Source organism: Ranitomeya imitator, chromosome 4 (assembly GCF_032444005.1).
Source record: "Ranitomeya imitator isolate aRanImi1 chromosome 4, aRanImi1.pri, whole genome shotgun sequence".
NCBI classification, from domain to species: domain Eukaryota; kingdom Metazoa; phylum Chordata; class Amphibia; order Anura; family Dendrobatidae; genus Ranitomeya; species Ranitomeya imitator.
Window position 1 is genome coordinate 569,514,838 of NC_091285.1, and position 6,612 is coordinate 569,521,449.

Consider the following 6,612-nt stretch of genomic DNA (forward strand, 5'->3'; position numbering starts at 1 on the left):
GGTTAGGGTTGGGGCTAAAGTTAGGGTTGGGGCTAAAGTTAGGGTTTGGATTACATTTATGGTTGGGATTAGGGTTAGGGTTAGGGGTGTGTTTGGGTTAGGGTTTCAGTTAGAATTGGGGGGTTTCCACTGTTTAGGCACATCAGGGGCTCTCCAAACGTGACATGGCGTCCGCTCTTAATTCCAGCCAATTCTGCGTTGAAAAAGTAAAACAGTGCTCCTTCCCTTCCGAGCTCTCCAGTGCGCCCAAACAGTGTGTAACGAATGGAAACGGAGGCACAGATGTAGAAGTTCACATTCGTATTTATTAAGGTTTGATGTGGAACACTAGACCACAGTCCGGGGGGCTCCGAAGGGGGCGTTACTGCGTGAGCCCCAGACACCTGTAGTAAGTCCCCTCGAACAGGGACAGAATGGAATGCCTGGAGGACACGGGTGCAACCTTCAGTAAGACCCTGCACTCATGGCGGCTGTCCCAGCGGAACAGACGGGCCAGCAAGGTTAGCGGGTATTGCAGAGTTGACTGGAGGATACCGGGTGTAGAAGCTGGTGCCAGTGGTACTGGCGTGGTCCGGAAGTGAGGCTGGCGGACTGGCAGGACTAAACGGGTCCAGTGTAGATACTGCGGATGCAGTCCAGATTAGCCGGGTAATTGGTAGCAGAACATCTGTGGAAACAGACAGAATTAGCGGAGTTCCTTGCAGATACTTCAGAAACAGAAGCGCAGAATAACAGGAACTGGAAGTTAGCAACAGTAGATACTTGTTGCTCCTGTGCCCTCCCTATGGTGGAAGGGCTAGAAATAATAGACAAACACACGCCATTGGTTAGAGGCAACCTTTGGAAAATGCACACTGTCTCTTTAAGAGACCAGGAGCAAGCGCGCGTTCGACCTAAGAACCCTGCCAGGGAAACTGCTGGCCGCACGCCAGGAAGCAGGAGAGGAAGGAGGGGTGGGGGCTGCCTCCAGACAGCGTGAAGCCGGCACAGAGGGAAAGTCCTGACGGAGACCCCCTGGAGGTACAGTAAACAGACCGAGTGTAACACAGTGGTTTACCCCAACATATGGGGTATCAGCGTACTCAGGACAAATTGGACAACAACTTTTGGGGTCCAATTTCTCCTGTTACCTTTGAGAAAATGCAAAACCGGGGGCTAAAAAATAATTTTTGTGGGAAAAAAAAGATTTTTATTTTCACGGCTCTGCATTATAAACTGTAATGAAACACTTAGGGGTTCAAAGTTCTCACAACACATCTAGATAAGTTCCTTGGGGGGTTTAGTTTCCAATATGGGGTCACTTGTGGGGTGTGGCTACTGTTTAGGTACATCAGGGGCTCTGCAAATGCAACGTGATGCCTGCAGACCAATCCATCTAAGTCTGCATTCCAAATGGCACGCCTTCCCTTCCGAGCTCTGCCATGTGCCTAAACGGTTGTTCCCCCCCACAAATGGGGTATCGGCGTTCTCAGGACAAATTGGACAACAACTTTTGGGGTCCAATTTCTCCTGTTACCCTTGGGAAAATACAAAACTGGGGGCTAAAAAATAATTTTGGTGGAAAAGAAAAAGAATTTTTATTTTCACGGCTCTGCGTTATAAACTGTAGTGAAACACTTGAAGGTTCAAAGGTTTCACAACACATCTAGATAAGATCCTTAGGGGGTCTTCTTTCCAAAATGGTGTCACTTGTGGGGGGTTTCAATGTTTAGGCACATCAGGGGCTCTCCAAACGCGACATGGCGTCCCATCTCAATTCCAGTCAATTTTGCGTTGAAAAGTCAAATGGCGCTCCTTCCCTTCCGAGCTCTGCCATGCGCCCAAACAGTGGTTTACCCCCACATATGGGGTATCAGCTTACTCAGGACAAATTGCACAACAACTTGTGTCCAGTTTCTTGTGTTACCCTTGGGAAAATAAAAAATTGGGGGCGAAAAGATCATTTTTGTGAAAAAATAAGATTTTTTTTTATTTTTACGGCTCTACATTATAAACTTCTGTGAAGCACTTGGTGGGTCAAAGTGCTCACCACACATCGAGATAAGTTTCTTAGGGGGTCTACTTTCCAAAATGGTGTCACTTGGGGGTTTCAATGTTTAGGCGCATCAGTTGCTCTCCAAAACGTGACATGGCATCCCATCTAAATTCCAGTCAATTTTGCATTGAAAAGTCGAATGGCCTTCCCTTCCGAGCTCTGCCATGCTCCCAAACAGTGGTTTACACCCACATATGGGGTATCAGCGTACTGAGGACAAATTGCGTAACAACATTTGGGGTCCAGTTTCTTCTGTTACCCTTGGGAAAATGGTGTCACTTGTGGGGGGTTTCAATGTTTAGGCACATCAGGGGCTCTCCAAACACAACATGGCGTCCCATCTCAATTCCAGTCAATTTTGCATTGAAAAGTCAAATGGCGCTCCTTCCCTTCCGAGTTCTGCCATGCGCCCAAACAGTGGTTTACCCCCACTCAGGACAAATTGGACAACAACTTTTGCTGTCCAATTTCTCCTATTACCCTTGGTAAAATAAAACAAATTGGAGTTTTTTTGTGAAAAAAAGTTAAATGTTCATTGTTTTTTTTAAACATTGCAAAAATTCCTGTGAAACACCTGAAGGGTTAATAAACTTCTTGAATGTGGTTTTGAGTACCTTGAGATGTGCAGTTTTTAGAATGGTGTCACACTTGGGTATCTTCTATCAGAGAAATCGCTGGTCAACTTTTAACCCTTATAACTCCCTGACAAAAAAAAGTGTTGGTTCCAAAATTGTACTGATGTAAAGTAAACATGTTACTTATTAAGTATTTTGTGTGACATATCTCTGTGATTTAAGGGCATAAAAATTCAAAGTTGGAAAATTGCGAAATTTTCAAAATTTTCGCTAAATTTCCATTTTTTTCACAAATAAACGCAGGTAATAAGAAATTTTACCACTATCATGAAGTACAATATGTCACAAGAAAACAATGTCAGAATCATCAGGATCCGTTGAAGCGTTCCAGAGTTATAACCTCATAAAGGGACAGTGGTCAGAATTGTAAAAATTGCCCCGGTCATTAACGTGCCAACCACCCTTGGGGATAAAGGGGTTAAAAAAAAAGTCCAGAAAATCAAATTGTATGATTTTTTACATAATTAGTTTGCATTTTATTGCATGAAATAAGTTTTTGATACAATAGAAAAACAGAACTTAATATTTGGTATGAAACCTTTGTTTGCAATTACATAGATCAGACGTTTCCTGTAGTTCTTGACCAAGTTTGCACACACTTCAGCAGGGATTTTGGTCCACTCCTCCATACAGATCTTCTCCAGATCTTTCAGGTTTCAGTGATATCGCTGGGCATCATTGAGTTTCAGCTCCCTTAAACATATTTTATTGGGTTCAGGTCTGGAGACTCCCAGACCTTGAAATGCATCTTATGGAGCCACTCCTTAATTGCACTCGCTGTGTGTTTTGGGTCATTGTCATGCTGGAAGACCCACCCATAACCCATCTTCAATGCTCTTACTGAGGGAAGGAGGTTGTTGGCCAAAATCTCACGATCCATAACCCCATTCATTCTTCTTTTAATGTGGTGCAGCCGTCCTGTCCTCTTTGCATAAAAGCACCCCAAAAGTATGATGTTTCCGCACCATGCTTCATGGATTGGGATACTATTCTTGGGGTTGTACTCATCCTTCTTCTTCCTCCAAACATGGGCGAGTGGAGTTGATACCAAAAAGTTCTATTTTGGTCTCATCTGACCACATGACCTTCTCCCATGCCTCCTCTAGATTATCCAGATAGTAATTGGCGAAGTTCAAAAGGGCCTGCACTTGTGCTGGCATGAGCAGGAGACCTTGCATGCCCTGCAGGATTTTAATCCATGATGGTATAGTGTATTACTAATGGTAAAGTTTGAGACTGTGATCCCAGCTCTCTTCAGGTCATCTTGTGTAGTTCTGGGCTGATTCCAGACCTTTCTCAGAATCATCCTTATTCTACGAGGCAAGATCTTGCATGGAGCCCCAGAGAGAGGAAGATTAACAGTCATCTTGCGCTTCTTCCATTTTCTAATAATTGTGCCAACAGTTTTTGCCTTCTCACCAAGCTGCTTGCCTATTGTCCTGCAGCCCATCCCAGCCTTGTGGAAGTCTACAATTTTGTCCCTGGTGTCCTTAGACAGCTTTTTAGTCTTGGCCATGGTGGAGAGGTTGGCGTGTGATTGAGTGTGTGGACAGGTATCTTTTATACAGGTAACAAGTTCAAACAGATGCAATTAATACAGGTACTGAGCACAGAGTAGGAGGGCTTCTTAACCCCTTTACCCCTGAAGGTGGTTTGCACGTTAATGACCAGGCCAATTTTTACAATGCTGACCACTTTCACTTTATGAGGTAATAACTGTGGAACGTTTCAACGGATCCCAGTGATTCTGATATTGTTTTTGGTGACATACTCTACTTCATGGTAGTGGTAAAAATTCTTTAAAGGGAATCTGTCACCCCATTTTTGGCCTATAAGCTGTTGCCACTGCCTTCAGGGGCTTATGTACAGCATTCTGTAATGCTGTAGATAAGCCCCCAATGTAACCTAAAAGATAAGAAAAACAAGTTAGATTATACTCACCAAGCGGCGGTCCCAGTGCGGTCCGGTGTGATGGGCGTCGCGGTCCGGGTCCAGCGCCTCACATCTTTATGCAATGACGTCCTCTTCTTTGCTTCTTGTCGCTGCTCCTGCGCAGGCATACTTTATAACTGCAGTACTTTGCTCTGCCCTCAACAGGGCAGATAAAGTACGCCCACGCAGGAATCGCGACAGGAAGCAAGGAAGAGGACGTCATCGAATGAAGAAGGGAGGTGCTGGACCCGGACCGCGATGCCCATCGGACCGGACCGCACCGGGACCGCCCCTGGGTAAGTATAATCTAACTTGTTTTTCTTATCTTTCAGGTTACATCGGGGGCTTATCTACAGAACGCTGTAGATAAGCCCCATTTGGCGGTGGCCTCAGCTTATAGGCCAAAAATGGGGTGACAGATTCCCTTTAAGGCTACTTTCACACTGGCGTTTTTTTTAATACGTCGCAATGCGTCGTTTAGGGGAAAAAACGCATCCTGCAAAGTTGTTTGCAGGATGCGTTTTTGCCCCATAGAGTTACATTACCGACGCATTGCGACATATTGACACACGTCGCAACCGTCTTGCGACGGTTGCGCTGTGTTGTGGCGGACCGCCGGGAGCAAAAAACGTTTTTTGCAGCCGACGGACCGCTTTTTCCGACGGCGCATGCGCGGCCGGAACTCCGCCCCCACCTCCCCGCACCTTACAATGGGCCAGCGGATGCACCGGAGAAATGCATCCGCTGCCTCCGTTGTGCGGCACAACAAACACTAGCGTCGGAATCTCGGCCCAACGCAATGCGACGGGCCGAATCCGACGCTAGTGTGAAAGTAGCCTAATATGACTTGCGTTTATTTGTGAAAAAAAATGGAAATTTGGCGAAAATTTTGAAAATTTTGAATTTTCATACCCTTAAATCACAGAGATATATCACACAAAATACTTAATAAGTAACATTTCCCACATATTTACTTTACATCAGCACAATTTTGGAAACAAATTTTTTTGTTTGTTAGGAAGTTATAACGGTTAAAAGTTGATCAGCGATTTCTCATTTTTACAACAAAATTTACAACACCATTTGTTTAGGGACCACCTCACATTTGAAGTCACTTTGAGGGGTATACATGACAGAAAATACCCAAAAGTGACACCATTCTAAAAACTGCACCCCTCAATGTGCTCCAAACCACAATCAAGATGTTTATTAACCCTTTACATGCTTCACAGGGAGTGAAGCAATGTGGAAAGAAAAAAAGATCATTTAACTTTTTTTCACAAACATTTTAGTTCAGAACCTATTTTTTTTTAGTGTCACAAGTGTAAAAAGAGAAAATGAACCACAAAAGTTGTGCAATTCCTCCTGAATACGCCGATACCCCATATGTGGGGGAAAATCACTGTTTGGGCACACGGTAGAGCTCGGAACGGAAAGAGCAACGTTTCACTTTTTCAACGCTGAATTGACTGGAATTGAGATAATAATAATAATAATCTTTATTTTTATATAGCGCTAACATATTCCGCAGCGCTTTACAGGTTGCACACATTATCATCAGGCGCCATGTCGTGTTTGAAGACCCCCGATGTGCCTAAACAGTGGAAAAAAACTATAAAGGACACCATTTTGGAAACTAGACCCCAAAAGGAACTTTGTTGTGAGTTCTGTTTTTGGGCTCCCTCTGGTGGTTACTGATGGTACTGGGTGACTTGTCTTTCCTGGGTTTCTGGGTTCCACCTGTTCCATCAGCATATGGGAGTTTCCTATTTAACCTGGCTTTGCTGGCATTTCCTCGCCGGTTATCAATGTATCCAGTGTGTCTTGTTACCTCTGCTCCCTGCTCCTAGAACCTTCTGGACAAGCTAAGTTTGGATTTTCCTGTTTTGTGTTTTGCTTAATTTGGTTTTTAGTCCAGCCTGCAGATATGTGATTCTCTGCTGCTGGTTGCTCTAGTGGGCTGAAATTGCTTTTCATGTACCATGAGTTGGCACATGAGTTCAAGTAATT